General features: G+C 47.1%; 1 protein-coding gene across 2 annotated transcripts in view; it reads right to left on the minus strand.

Annotated features, from left to right (window-relative positions):
- The window catches only part of NUP50 (nucleoporin 50), a 62,741-nt gene that overhangs the window by 5,637 nt on the left and 40,687 nt on the right, over window positions 1–16,417 (minus strand). The gene's annotated exons all lie outside the window — the stretch shown is intronic.

Genomic DNA, 16,417 nt, shown 5'->3' on the forward strand with positions numbered 1-16,417 from the left:
AGATCTGTGGGAGGGAGAGGGCTTTGGGGGGGGAGGCATGGGAAGGGGGGGGGGGGTGGGAGAGGTATAAAACATATGGACACTGCCAAGACTTCCAGGAAAGAAGTTGGAATTTCAAACAAGGTGGATCTGGGGTGAATTAGTGGGGGTAGAAAATATCAAGGTTTTGGATGCGGGAAGATAAGAGATGGTGGTGAACAGCTGTTTTGAAGACCTGGAGGGAGGAGTGTGATTGAAGTGAGTGTGGGAGTTTGTTCCAGAGGCGGGAGAAAAGAGGAATGAAAGAGTGAAGGTGAGCAGAGAGCCGAGATTTCGGCAGTTTAACCATCAGAGGGTGGCTGGCAGATCTTGTGCGACCTGTAGGAATATTTGGGGGACAGAGCACAGAGAGAGCTGGGGGAACAAGGCCGGAGAGGAGTCGGTAGAAGACAGAAAGACCACCTACCTGCCTGCGGTGAGTGAGTGAAAGGCCCTCAGAGATAGCTTCATCGCGGGAGATTCCAATGATTCTGAAAGCTTTGGATTCAACAGCGTGAAGCCGAGCCAGGTGTGAGGCAGGAGCACCAGCCTATAGGGGAGAACAGTATTCCATTGAGCTGCGGATGAAAGCCTTGTATGTGGTGAGGAGCTCAGGTGTGCCAAGGAAGGACTTTGCACGACGGAGGATGCCCAGTCGGCGACTGGCTTTGGAGGCCAGCTTGGAAATGTGGTTTTCCCAAGAAAGATCATGGCAGATGGTGAGACCCAAAAAGCTTGAGCGACAGAACTTCTTTGAGAGGATTGTTGAGAAAGTAGATGGGAGGGTTGTCCAGTCGATCTTTTTGGAGAGACATAGTAAGAGTGTGAGATTTGTCAGGATTGAAAGACATGTTCCACATGTTTGACCAGTCTGTGATTTTGTCCAGGTCTTCAGAGAGTGAGGAGGCTGCAGACTGCCGATCTGAGGGAAGAGGAATGGAGCGGCAGAGAGTGGAGTCATCAGCAAAGAGATACAGAGGATTTTCCAGAGAGTCGGAGAGATCATTGATAAAGACCAGAAAAAGCACAGGGCCCAGCACACTGCCTTGGGGAACTCCAGCCTGAACGGGAAGGGGAGATGAGAGAAATCCATTCAGGGCCACACGTTGACTACGACCAGAGAGGAAGTCCGCAAGCCATGCATGGAGATTTCCATGGATACCATAGGAGGAGAGTTTGGTGAGCAGAGCTGGGTGCCAGACCGTATCGAAGGCACGTGATATGTCAAGGGAGACAGCTCTGATTTCCTGTTTGGCATTGAGGACCTCCATCCATTGTTGAGACAGCAGAAGCAGCATGTCCAGAGTAGAGTGACCTGGTCTGAAACCAAATTGATGATCAGAGATCAAGCCATTGGATAAGAGGAAAGATTTCATATCCGAAGCAATGATGGATTCCATGACTTTGCTGATAATTGGGAGCAGGCCGATTGGTCTGTAGTTGCAAGGATCTGTTTTTGCACCTTTTTTGTGTAAAGCGGTAATGTTTGCTGATTTCCAGGATGCTGGCAGATGACCTTGAGCAAACGATAGGGTGAAAAGAACAGAGAGAGGGTGAGATAGAGCGGCAGAGCAGGATTTTAGGACCCGTGGGCTGATGCCATCTGGTCCAGTTGCAGAATCAGTCGAGGTTTGACAAAAACTCCTCCACCTTGTCAGGAGAGAAGGTCACAGAGTCCAGGAGCAGTTTTGTTCGACTGGGAAAGGTGGGAACAGAGAGAGATGGGTTTGGGACCAAGTGATTTTGAGGCAAACACAGAGTTGAGGCATTCGGCTTTGTCACGTGCGATGTCAACTGTGTGGCCATTTGAGGTAAGGGAGGGGATGGAGGGGGAACAAACACCAGAAACGGATTTGACCAGACGCCACCAGGATTTGGACGAAGGAGACAGGTTTGAGAGTTCATTCTTGAGTGAGGAGAGATAGTGCTTCCTGGCACTCCTGAGGGTAGACACACACTTGTTCCGAGCTTGGTGGAAGGAACTGAGATTTCCTTCAGTTGGATTAGCCTTCCAAGAGGCAAAGGCAAGTTGTTTCAGGGCAACTGCCTCACCACAAGATTGTGTACCGAGGAAGGGTAAGACAAATGAAGACGAGATGGGATAAATCTGTGCATGAGAGAGATCAGTTTGCTTTGGAAGAATTCCCAGGAAGAATTGATGTCAGAGGCAGTGGAGATGGGAGACCAATCCAGACGATTGATGGCTGCTTGAAGACCGTCCCAGTCGGCCTGAGTGAAATGCCAGACTCGTCGACGCTGAGGAGGCTCTCTGAGAATGGCCAGAGAGATGTCCACTTTGACAAGCACATGATCAGAAGAACCGATTGGAGCAGAAGAAGAGCAGCAGACATTAGCAGGGAAGTTAGTCATAACCAAGTCTAGAAGAGAAGATACTCCATTGGCTGAGATCCGGGTCGGGAAATTGACAGATTGTGTCAATCCCAGTGAGTCACAGAAGTCCTTTGCTGAGGTGCCATGACTGGTGAGAGAGGAACCCACACCCAACCAGGTGGCATGATGACAATTGAAGTCACCACATATGAGGAAGAGAGAGAGTTGGGATGAGTGGATAGAAGTTGGTCCATGTTGTCAGACAGTGAAATGTAGATGGAGTCATCACTGTTTGGGGGACGGTACAGAACACATGAACAAAAGGTGGGAGCGGAGAGGAAGCCGTAGCCAGAGGTACTCCTGGGGGTGAGGAGGAGAGAGGGCAGTGCAAGGAGAGTGAGGAAGAGTTTTTGATAAAGATAGCCACCCCACCACCAGGCCGAGGCTCAGGTCTATCATACCGGAGGAGGGAGTAACCAGGAAGAGATATTAAGGAATCAGAGACATCTTGAAGGAGGAAAGTCTCTGTTAAGCAGATCAAGTCTGGATTGTCAGAAGCAACCTGTATGGAGAGATCAGTCAGGTTTGAGCGAAGGCCCCGGATGTTTGAGGTCCATACCGTTAATGAAAAGAGAGGGGAAGCATCGGGTACAGGACAGGGGAGGGGAGGAGTAGGGTAAGATGAAGGATGAGAGGGGGAGGTAGGGAGAGCAGTTGTTAGTGTGTCAGCGATTGCAGAAGTTCCAAGAAAGGGAAGGATGAGGAGGATGAAAGGTTTGAAGGTGAAGGGATGAGGCACAGAGAGGGGTTGTTTGAGGGGGGGCAGAGGAAAGAAGAAGGTTGGGGGGGGGGGGGGGGTGGAGGTATGAGATAGAAGGGAGACGAAGTGGGGAGGAGGCAGCTTTGAGGAGGAGGGGGGAGGAGGGAGAATTGGAGAGGAATGGTATGGGGGGAGATTTGAATGGGAGGGGTTGGGGGGGAGTTTTGAAGGGGAGGAGTGAGGGGGGAGTTTAGGAGGGGAAGGGCAAGGGGGGAGTTTAGGAGGGGAAGGGCAAGGGGGGAGTTTAAGAGTGGCGGGGCAAGGGGGGAGTTTAGGAGTGTAGGTGCAAGGGGAGGGATTTGGATGGGAGGGGCAAGAGGGGAGTTTAGAAAGTGGATGATTAATGAAAGACGAACATTGAAAACAAATTGGGTTTGTTGTGATTTTCAAGTTAGCAATCCGGTTCAGAATGATGGAGGAGGGATGGAATGAATGTGAATTTAGACCATGTAGTGAGGGAGACGTATAAGATATTGAATTTCTTTTTTTTGAGGTGGAATGAGTTGGAGAGGAAATTGAGAAAAGCCTTTTAAATAGGAAGAAAAACAGCGTGTTGTAAAATACCACTGAGTAAAACACTGAAGGGGAAAGGTTATACATATTTAAATAATATTTAAACAGAACCGTGAACAATCTTATGTGCACAAAAATACCAACGGGGGGAGAGCCGAGAGGGACCACCACGAGTCACGTGAAGGGCAAACGGTCAAGGGCAATTGATAAAAGGACATTGGAAGGTTCTTAGACTCTTGTTTTGCATTTGAGCAACAACAACACAACAGCATGCATTTTAAGGCCAGGTTCCCTGCTGGAGCAGGGGTTAACCTTGCGGTCCCCATGACAATCTTCTCCATTTTGCCCTATTTTCTGCATCTCACCTTGTTAACCCCCTTGCCCGCATTTCTTCTTCCACCATCTTTAGCCAAGTCTTTCTTGGTCTTCCCCGTCCTCTACTTCCTTCTACATTAACTTCCATCACTCTTCTCAACCAGTCACTTTCATCCTTCCTCAATACATGACCAAACCATCTCAACCTGTTCCTCTTCACAGCATCAATCACAGGCAAAATTCCCATCATCTTTCGCAATTCATCATTTGTCTTCCTCTCTCTCAACGATACTCCGCACATCCATCGAACCATTCGCATTTCCACCCTTTCCAGCCTTCGTTGCTGCTCTACGTTCATTACCCATGTCTCGCTCCCATAAATCATAACACTTCTCACACATGCAGCATACACCTTTCCCTTCAGCTTCAGCGACACTCTCCTCCTCATCAGCACGCCACTCAGTTCCCGAAATTTCTTCCATGCACATCTCACTCGAGCAACCGTTGCCGAGTCTGATCCACCTTCTCCATTCAGCATGTCTCCGAGGTAGCAAAATGTTTTCACACCTTCGAGCTTCACGCCGTCTCCAAGATCCAACTCAACATTTCCTCCATCTGCAGCTCCCTCTGTGCACACCTTACATTTGAATGTAGCTGCCACACTGGTTAATGACCCTCTCAGACCACTACATTTTTGATGAACCCACTCAGCACACATTGTACATTGAATGGAGTTCACTCCGCCACCCTTCCTGCACACAGCACACGGCCACTTCCCAGTTCTTTCCACCTCACCACATGCTTTACCACTTGCCATCACCTTTGTCTTTCCGATATTCACCTTCAGACCTTTTGTCTCCATACATTCCTTCCACTTGTTCATCTTTTCCTTCAGTCCATCCATACTTTCCGCAATCAACACCAGATCATCTGCATACAACAACTCCCACGGTAAACCCTCCTTTACGGTCTGAGCCAGCACCTCCATCACAGCTACAAATAGTCGTGGACTTAGTTCCGACCCCTGATGCACTCCCACCTTCACCTCAAACTCACCACTGTTCCCGTCCTTCGTCCTTACAGCTGTGCGTGCTCTTTTGTACATTGCCATCACTACTCTGATCAACCATTCCTCCACTCCTAACTTCCTCAATGCCCATGTCAATACTTTGCGTGGAACCCTATCGAATGCTTTCTCCAGATCAACAAACCCAAAAAACAACTTCTTCCTCTTATCCATGTACTTCTCCTGCAACTGCCTCACAATGAAAAGCGCATCTGTCGTTCCTCTTCCTGGCATAAATCCAAACTGCATTTCGTCGATCTTCACTTTCTTCCTTATCCTCCTCTCCAACACCCTTTCTAATACCTTCATTCCATGCTCCAATAACTTTATCGCTCGGTACAAGCCACACTCCAGAGGGTCACCTTTCCCCTTGTATAGAGGGACGAGGGTACTTAGTTCCCAATCCACTGGAATGCGGCCTTCTTTCACCACCAGATTACAGATCTCTGTCATTCTCTTCACACCCCAACTTCCTGCTGCCTTCAACATATCTCCCACAACTCCCGTCGGCCCTCCCGCTTTTCCACTCTTCATTGCTTTTATCGCTTCCTCAACTTCCTTCTCAGTTATCTTCTCTGCCGGTCCTAAAACTGGGTTACTCTCTATGTTGCCATCCCATTCATTCTCTGTATTCAACAGCATTTCCATATATCTTTTCCATCTTCCTTTAATTCCATCTGGGTCGACAACGATTTGTCCCACTTCATCCTTCAAGCAACTCACCCCCATCACATCACACCTCTCTTTTGCTATCTGCTTTGCAATCCTGAATACTGCTTTCTGACCCTCTTCCGAATCCAAGCGTTCTCCGAACATTTTCCTACATGCCTCCTGCGCCTTTGCTACCTCTTTCTTTGCAGCCTTCCTGGCTGCCTTATAACTTTCATGCTCTGCTGTTTCTGCTCCCCTACCCTTCGCCTTCTGCCACTCTTTGAACTTCTTCCTCTTCTCGTCAATCCTCTTTCCAACCTCAACATCCCACCACCATGTTTCCGAGTGCCTCGGTGGTCCTTTTGTCCATCCACATACCTCACCAACGGCTCCCAACAGACTAGCTTTCATTGACATCCAACCACTTTCAAGCTCAACCACATCATCCTCTACCCTACTCAGCCTCTCTTTTAATGCCTCCCTTACTGTCACCTCTTTCAACCTCCACACCTTCATTCTCGGTTGGTACTTCACCCGCCGAGCTCTCCTCGCACCTTTCACCCTTAGGTCGCAGACAACCAAGTGGTGCTGTGAAACAGCCTCCTCCCCCGGGATCACCTTTGTGTCCCGGAGGTGCCCCCTATCTCGCCGACGCACCATCAGGTAGTCAACGGTTGTCATCGACCCACCTGACGTGTATGTAACAAGCTTATTGGCCTCTTTCTGGAACTGAGTATTACAAATCAACAAATCAGCTCCATCAGCAAACTCCAAAATCCTTTCACCTTCTCCATTTCTCACACCATATCCATAACCCCCATGAACTCCCTCAAAACCATCCATACTCCTTCCCACATGTCCATTCAGGTCTCCTCCCACCACAACAACTTCCTCATCTTTCACGTTTTCCATCAGCTTCTCTATCGCACACCAGAACTTGTCCTTCTCTTCATCGCTTCGACCAACCTGCGGAGCATATCCCGAGATGACGTTCACCAAGAGCTTTCCAATCATCATTTTCACCATCATCAACCTATCACTCACTCTAGTCACACTCACCACACTGTCTACAAACTCCTCAGAAAACAGGACACCAACACCATTCACACCCTCTGGGCACCCTTGCCACACAAACTTGTATTTCTGTCCCTGCCTACCCTTCACCATTCTCACACCACTTCCCTTCCATCTCGTCTCTTGCACACAACATATGTCCACTCTTCTTCTGACCAATACTTCCACCACTTCTCCTGATCTCCCTGTCATTGTCCCCACATTCCATGTCCCAAACCTCAGAAACCGATCTCCACTTCGGGCTGCACCCTGCCCATATGTACTTGTGATTGTCATGGTTCTCTTTTTGAGGCAATGTTTTTATGGCCGGATGCCCTTCCTGACGCCACGTAACCAACCTGCCAACCTGACGCCATGTAACCAACCATGTAACCAATGTGCTCATTGCATTTGAGCACCATGTATATTTCCTACGAGTCACAATTTTGTCTGAATCTTGATAATCCCCAATGCTGGGAGAGAGCGAGTGGCAAATTTGATTGGTCGAGATGTTGTAATATTTTGTACAAGCACTGCTAAACCGGAGGTTTTTGTAAGTACAAACAAGGTGATTTATATTCTGTAGTGCTCAAGTATATAACTCAATTGAAATAAAAGTTTTTAAAAAAGATACATTTTTATTTTAATATAAGTTTACCGCAGTTGATGCGCCATCTTTTACACCACCCGACAAAGTTACATTCATTCTTCATGCCCGTTTGTGTCCTTTGACATCCTTAAAAACTAAATTCCGATCTGGAATGATTTCCAATTTTTACTGGCAGACGGACTAAAAAAAAATACCTTACTCTGTGCATGTGTGATTGGGACAAGACCACAATTTTTCCAAATTCAAAGCCAAAGTACTCAAACTTCAGGTTGACGTTCTAAACACCAAATTCAATCGAAAAGAAGTAGTTCCTTGATCATCTAGAGTTTAGACCGACGCGTGATGTCACAGTGAACCAATCGTTTAACCCCACTTTACGCTTCATGTGTGGGGTAACAAAATTCTTCTGTTTGTAGACATGAGTGGTGGATAAGTGAGGAAACTGCTTGATTTAAGGAAACCTTTTCAGCTTGGCTCAAGTATTATTCGATGAGCACAATGTTACAGTAAAGGTAACTTGAAATGATTAACATACAGGGCAAGGAATACAGATGTGTTTATGTGTACAAGGCAATTCCTGCCACAACATGTTTCTACCTACTGCACAACTATTTTAACCTTTACATAATCTACTTTAGGGCAACAAACTTGATGATTAGTCCATAGCTGGAGACAGATAGAGAATGTGGGTTGAAGACAGTCTACTCCGACACAAATTAGCAAATCTGGATCGTGCAAATTAGAAATGTGCACAACAACAACAACAACAACAGGCATTTTAAGGCCATTTTCCCTGCAAGAGCGGGGGTTAGCCCGGGCACGTGCTAATATATTACATCCATACAGATCGATTTGGATATTTTGGTTCAAACTCATTAGTTGGATAATCATTGGAAGACACCCTTCAATTCCTCTAACCCACCACATTTAAAGTAAATTGTAAAATCATACCCCATCAATAAATGTTTAAAAAGATTAGAAATTCTCATTTTCAACTCAAATCCCTATTGCATGAAGGATTGATAAACAAGATAGAGAATTGATTTTTTTTTATCACTGGCAACCAAGGTCTGGGGTGATGTATTTTCTGATGTTGAATTCCAGATTAAACGTATATCGAATTCCAGACCAACTATCTGTTAAAGTTGATAAAATCTATTATTTGACATTTAAATTGCCTTCAGGGAAATAGACAAAGCAGAATAAAGACTATTATACCAGGAAGGAAGACATCACAATAGTTCATTACCAATAAGAGCAAGAAAATTGCCTTATCAGCTCCTCCAAAAGGAAGAAAACATTATCCCCCCTCCACTCCACCCACCTAAACCAGGTTATTTTGTCCCATGTTATGGCGCTCGTGAGAGTGAGCCCTTTAAGATTCAATAACCAAGTCTGTCGTTGATCATCTGTCACCAACAGTGTTCTTTTTTCCTTCTCCCCCGCCAATATTTATCGATTGTAATAAATCCTTTAACGAGAATCGGTTTTGTGGTCACTGAGGGATTAGGGGCGAGGTGGACTGCTCTGCAACACATTAATTCAGCACGAAGACCTCGTACACAGGAAATTGGAGCGCTACGTCAATGCCAAACTGTCCTCCAGCTTTGCTCAGCCAAATTTGGGACAGCGGGTGGTTTTTAAAACCACTGACCAGCGCACACATTATGGGCATACAGGGTGACCTCTTATCCTCCACCTGCTTGGTGGTGAGATTTTTTGTCTTGCTTCCACTCTTACAAAGTGTTGTGCGTAGCAAAACCTCTAAGTCCTTGCTCATCCTGGATAACGCCAATGGCCATCCTGTGAACCTTGAAGACAAGGGCGGCAACACAAGGATCGCGTTTTTGCCAACAAACACTGTTGTCGTAGCCGATGGACCAGGGCTTTAAAGCATTGCTCAAGACTTCCGCTTCCGGTCTTGCCGGCGAGCTTACGTTTTTTCGCAGCTGTCCACGCTCTCCAAGCTATCGAAGTTAAAGGACCAGACAGAAAATCATGTTTGGTTTAATTAATAGATATTGCTTCACTTAACACTTAAGGGTGTAGTACTGGTGAAAAATTGAGAAAACTACATAGGTACCTTTGAGAGGTATCTAATTTTCAGTTTTTCTTGAAAGATATAATCTTGGCTCTCAGACCAGTTTCAACGCTTCTTTGTCATATTACATGCATATAATTTGCATAAATTAGACCGTCAATAAAAAACAAGGAAAAACAAAGAACACATTTCTTCTTCTATCTTCTACGTCACCTATCATTCTTTTCACACAAAACTTGGTACATGCATTATACATGTTACTCTACCTGATGAGGATTTTGTGAAATTGTCACGTTCACTAATTAGCTAATTATGCCAATTACCAGATAAAACTTGGTTGTCCTTCAATAAATCCACAATGGCTACTCCTATAAACAAAAGCCTTCATCATTTTAAAGGAAGTGATATTCTGAATATCCTGTCCAAATTTCAGCCCAAAAGAATGATGCAAATTAAAGTTATAACAAATAATTCTACTTCCGGTTATTGAGGGGCATGTATGATGTTAGAAAATTTGGAAATTTTTCAATAATTAGGGGTACTTCTATGACCTCTAATAGCATGATTCTTGTTTATAAGACTATAAGGAAACTGTTCAGCTAAAAACAAAAAAACAAACAAAAAAATCACCTGTTCACCAGTACTACACCCTTAATCGTCTTTTTTTGAATAAATATCACTCGATTGGCCCCCGCCACCCAAAAAACGGCGATTTGATTGCTCATGGGACTGGCTACATCAGAGGGAATTTTTGTTGCTGCTGGAAGTGGCGTCCCGCCCCTAAAATCGTGATGTTCATTCATGATGTCACCTGTGTGATGTAATCGAGGGAAAGGTTTCTCAGCACGCAATGATAACTGCCTGACCAAGAATCTTCCGATAGTCAAAATCATTATTAAAAACTACCAGCAGCAACAAAAATTCCCTCTGACGTAGCCAGTCACATGAGCAATCAAATCGCCATTTTTTGGGTGGCGGGGGCCAATCGAGTGATATTTATTGAAAAAAAAAAGACGATTAAGTGTGAAGTGAAGCAATATCTATTAATTAAACCAAACATGATTTTCTGTGTCTGTGGCCCTTTAAAATGTTTAAACTTTCCCCTGAAGTACTGTATTCTGTCGTATGTTATAACACCTTTTTCTTCTTCTTCTTTAAAAGGTTGCTTTCGACTTGCTCACAATCTATTCATCCCCAAAAAAAATTCCATCTCTTACAGTTCCTCTTTCCTACATTCCCTAAACTCTCCTGCACTCCAACCCCCCCCTTCAGCGTCCTTAAATGTATTTTTAACTCGAAGGTCACAAGAAACTCATCTTGCAATAAATGTTCGTTTCCCATTAATCGTACACTTTCCAAAATCCAATCTCACCCCTCCCCTCCAAATCTTCCCCATCTCCCCTCCCCTCCAAAACTTCCCCATCACCCCTCCCCTCCAAATCTTCCCCATCACCCATCCCTTTCAAATCTCCCCCCTTGCCCCTTCCCTCCTAAACTCCCCCCCACACCCCTCCCCTCCTAGACTCCCCCCTTACCCCTCCCCTCCATACCTCCCATCCCTTTCAAATCCCTCCCTTGTCCTTTCCCTTCTAAACTCCCCCCTAACCCCTCCCCTCAAACTCCCTCCTTGCCCCTCCCCTTCAAATCTCCCCACCCTCATTTCTTCTCCATTTCCCCCCTCACCCCTCCCCCTCAAAGCCTCCTCCCCACTTCTTCCCCCTTCCAACTCTCACCTCCATCTCCCCCAACCTTCTGCCTCGCTCTTCCCCCTCCTCAACTAACACCTGATTGTGCCTCACCCAATCACCATCAAACCTTTTGTCCACCCCATCCTTCCCTTTCTCCGAGCTATTCTGAAATCTGACACACCTTCAACAGCTCTCCCTACCTCTTCCTCCTCTTCCACATCTTACCCGACCCCTCCTCCCCCCTGTTCTGTATCTGATGCTCCCCCATCCTCCATTAACGGCATGGACCTCAAACATCCGGGGCCTTCGTTCAAACTTAACTGATCTCTCCATACAGGTTGCTTCTGACAAACCAGACGTGATCTGCTTCACAGAAACTTTCCTCCTTCATGATGTCTGATTCCTTCGTATCTCTCCTGGGTTACTCCCTCCTCTGGTATGATAGACCTGAGCCTCGTCCTGGAGGTGGGGTTGCTATCTTTATCAAAAACTCTCTCACTCGCCCTGCACTGCCCTCTCTCCACCTCACCCCCAGGAATACCTCTGGCTACGGCTTCCCCTTCGCTCCCACCTCTTGTTCATTTGTGTGTTGTACCGTCCACCAAACAGTGATGACTCCATCTACATCTCGCTGTCTGATAATATGGACCAACTTCTATCAACTCATCCCAACTCTCTCTTCCTCATATGTGGTGATTTCAATTGTCACCATGCCAGTTGGCTGGGTGTGGGTACCTCTCTCACCAGCCATGGCTCTTCAGCAAAGGACTTCTGCGACTCACTGGGACTGACACAATCTGTCAATTTCCCGACCCGGATCTCAGTCAACAGAGCATCTTCTCTTCTGGACTTGGTTATGACTAACTTCCCTGAAAATGTCTGCTGCTCTTCTTCTGCTCCAATCGGCTCATCTGATCATGTGCTTGTCAAAGTGGACATCTCTCTGACCATTCTCAGGGAGCCTCCTCAGCGTCGACGAGTCTGGCATTTCACTCAGGCCAACTGGCATGGTCTTCAAGCAGCCATCAATCGTCTGGATTGGTCTCCCATCTCCACTGCCTCTGATATCAATTCTTCCTGGGAATTCTTCCAAAGCAAACTGCTCTCTCTCATGCACAGATTTATCCCATCTCGTCTTCAGTCATCTTACCCTTCCTCCCGTCCATGGTACACTGAATATTGTGGTGAGGCAGTTGCCCTGAAACAACTTGCCTTTGCCTCTTGGAAGGCTAATCCAACTGAAGGAAATCTCAGTTCCTTCCACCAAGCTCGGAACAAGTGTGTGTCTACCCTCAGGAGTGCCAGGAAGCACTATCTCTCCACACTCAAGAATGAACTCTCAAACCTGTCTCCTTCCTCCAAATCCTGGTGGTGTCTGGTTAAATCCGTTTCTGGTGTTTGTTCCCCCTCCATCCCCTCCCTTACCTCAAATGGCTACACAGTTGACATCGCACGTGACAAAGCCGAATGCCTCAACTCTGTGTTTGCCTCAAAATCTTTAGTCCCAAACCCATCTCTCTCTGTTCCCACCTTTCCCAGTCGAACCCATCTGCTCCTGGACTCTGTGTCCTTCTCTCCTGACAAGGTGGAGGAGTTTTTGTCTAACCTCAATTCTGATTCTGCAACTGGACCAGACGGCATCAGCCCACGGGTCCTAAAATCCTGCTCTGCCGCTTTATCTCACCCACTCTCTGTTCTTTTCACCCTCTCTTTTGCTCAAGGTCAACTGCCAGCATCCTGGAAATCAGCAAACATTACCGCTTTACACAAAAAAGATGCAAAAACAGATCCTTGCAACTACAGACCACAGACCAATCAGCCTGCTCCCAATTATCAGCAAAGTCATGGAATCCATCATTGCTTCGGATATGAAATCTTTCCTCTTCTCCAATGGCTTGATCTCTGATCATCAATTTGGTTTCAGACCAGGTCACTCTACTCTGGACATGCTGCTTCTGCTGTCTCAACAATGGATGGAGGTCCTCAATGCCAAACAGGAAATCAGAGCTGTCTCCCTTGACATATCACGTGCCTTCGATACGGTCTGGCACCCAGCTCTGCTCACCAAACTCTCCTCCAATGGTATCCATGGAAATCTCCATGCATGGCTTGCGGACTTCCTCTCTGGTCATAGTCAACCTGGCCCTGAATGGATTTCTCTCATCTCCCCTTCCTGTTCAGGCTGGAGTTCCCCAAGGCAGTGTTCTGGGCCCTGTGCTTTTTCTGGTCTTTATCAATGATCTCTCCGACTCTACCTCTTTGCTGATGACTCCACTCTCTGCCGCTCCATTCCTCTTCCCTCAGATCGGCAGTCTGCAGCCTCCCCACTCTCTGAAGACCTGGACAAAATCACAGACTGGTCAAACAAGTGGAACATGTCTTTCAATCCTGACAAATATCACACTCTTACTGTCTCTCCGAAAAGATCGACTGGACAACCCTCCCATCTACTTTCTCAACAATCCTCTCCAAGAAGTTCTGTCACTCAAGCTTTTGGGTCTCACTATCTGCCATGATCTTTCCTGGGAAAACCACATTTCAAATCTGGCCTCCACAGCCAGTCGCCGACTGGGCATCCTCCGTCGTGCGAAGTCCTTCCTTGGCACACCTGAGCTCCTCACCACATACAAGGCTTTCATCCGCAGCTCAATGGAATACTGTTCTCCCCTATGGGCCGGTGCTCCTGCCTCACATCTAGCTCGGCTTCACGCTGTTGAAACCAAAGCTTTCAGAATCATCAGAATCTCCCGCGATGAAGCTATCTCTGAGGGCCTTTCACTCACTCACCGCAGGCAGGTAGTAGGTGGTATTTCTGTCTTCTACCGACTCCTCTCCGGCGTTGCTCCCCCAGCTCTCTGTGCTCTGTCCCCCAAATATTCCTACAGGTCGCACAAGATCTGCCAGCAACCCGCTGATGGTTAAACTGCCGAAATCTCAGCTCTCTGCTCACCTTCACTCTTTCATTCCTCTTTTCTCCCGCCTCTGGAACAAACTCTCACACTCCCTTCAATCCCACTCCTCCCTCCAGGTCTTCAAAACAGCTGTTCACCACCATCTCTTATCTTCCCCCATCCAAATCCTTGATCTTTTCTACCCCCGATAATTCACCCCAGATCCACCTTGTTTGAAATTCCAACTTCTTTCCTAGAAGTCCTGGCAGTGTCCGTATGTTTTATACCTCTCCCACCGCCCCTTCCCATGCCTCCCACCCCCAAAGCGCTCTCCCTCCCACAGATCTCTCGATGTCTCCATGTCTCTCGGTCCCTGCTCTCAAATGTTGTGTCTGTGTCCTTCCCCCTCTCTCCCCATCTTGTCTACCGCTCCCGATGTTATATGTTTTATGTGTCGGTTTGTCTTTCTGTGTGATTAATGTTCGCTCTTTCACGAGCCTCGATCTTGTATACAAAAAAAAAAAAAAAAAAAAATCTTTCCTCTTCTCCAATGGCTTGCTCTCTGATCATCAATTTGGTTTTAGACCAGGTCACTCTACTCTGGACATGCTGCTTCTGCAGTCTCAACAATGGATGGAGGTCCTCAATGCCAAACAGGAAATTAGAGCCGTCTCCCTCGACATATCACGTGCCTTCAATACGGTCTGGCATCCCGCTCTGCTCACCAAACTCTCCTCTTTTGGTATCCATGGAAATCTCCACGCATGGCTGGCGGACTTCCTCTCTCGTCGTAGTCAACATGTGGCCTTGAATGGGTTTCTCTCATCTCCTCTTCCTGTTCAGGCTGGAGTTCCCCAAGGCAGTGTTCTGCGCCCTGTGCTTTTTCTGGTCTTCATCAATGATCTCTCCGACTCTTGAAAATCCTCTATCTCTTTGCTGATGACTCCACTCTCTGCCGCTCCATTCCTCATCCCTCAGATCGGCAGTCTGCAGCCTCCTCACTCTCTGCAGACCTGGACAAAATCACTGACTGGGCAAACAAGTGGAACATGTCTTTCAATCCTGACAAATCTCACTCTGACGATGTCTCTCCGGAAAGACCGACTGGACAACCCTCCCATCCACTTTCTGAATAATCCTCTCCAAGAAGTTCTGTCACTCAAGCTTTTGGGTCTCACTATCTGCCATGATCTTTCCTGGGAAAACCACATTTCAAATCTGGCCTCCAAAGCCAGTCGCCGACTGGGCATCCTCCGTCGTGCGAAGTCCTTCCTTGGCACACCTGAGCTCCTCACCACATACAAGGCTTTCATCCGCAGCTCAATGGAATACTGCTCTCCCCTCTGGGCTGGTGCTCCTGCCTCACACCTAGCTCGTCTTCACGCTGTTGAAACCAAAGGGTTCAGAATCATTGGAATCTCCCGTGATGAAGCTACCTCCGAGGGCCTTTCACTTACTGCAGGCAGGTTGGTGGTCTTTCTGTCTTCTCCAGACTCCTCTCCGGCCTCGCTCCTCCAGCTCTCTCTGGGCTCTGTCCCCCAAATATTCCTAAAGGTCGCACAAGATCTGCCTGCAACCCTCTTATGGTCAAACTGCCAAAATCAAGACTCTCTGCTCACCTTCACTCCTTCATTCCTCTTTTCTCCTGCCTCTGGAACAAACTCCCTCACTCTCTTCAATCCCACTCCTCCCTCCAGGTCTTTAAAACAGCTGTTCACCACCACCTCTTCCCCCATCCAAAACCTTGATCTTTTCTACCCCCACTAATTTCACCCCAAATCCACTTTTTTGAAATATCAACTTCTTTCCTGGAAGTCCTTGGTGTCATTGTGTTTATACTTCTCCCACCTACCCCCCCCCCCTTCCCACGCCGCCTCCCCCCAAGCCCTCCCCCTCCCACACATTCCCGATGTCCCTGCTCTCAAATGTTGTGTTTATGTGCTTCCCCTTCTCTCACCATCTTGTCTACCGCTCCCCTTTTTATATACTTTTTGTTTGTCTGTTTGATTTGTTTGTGTGATAAATGTTAGCTCTTTCACGAGCCTCGATTATGTATACAAGAAAAAAGACATATCTGTGATGTACTACGAGGCAGCTGCTGGGAGGACAAGCCATCTTCTTCGTGTCTGCACTGCACAAGGTTGTGGGGCAGCATCATTGACGGTTGGCACGGCTGTGCCGCGAATGCAATACCCTTTGCTGGTTCGGACAGGAATTTGGAATTTGTTCATGGTGTCAGCGATAGCTCCCCTACCTTTCGTGAACACCATTGGAACTTCAACGCCCACCACCAAACACTGGCAGACAGGAAACCCGTTTAATGTCTATCTGAGGGATGGCAAACATTGGTGAATCATCCTGCCTGTGAAACACCAGGTTTATGGTTTATAGCTGGGTTTGGATTCAAACCCAGGCTGGAC

This window comes from Myxine glutinosa, chromosome 1 (assembly GCF_964187855.1).
Source record: "Myxine glutinosa chromosome 1, kmMyxGlut1.1, whole genome shotgun sequence".
Classification (NCBI taxonomy): Eukaryota; Metazoa; Chordata; class Myxini; order Myxiniformes; family Myxinidae; genus Myxine; species Myxine glutinosa.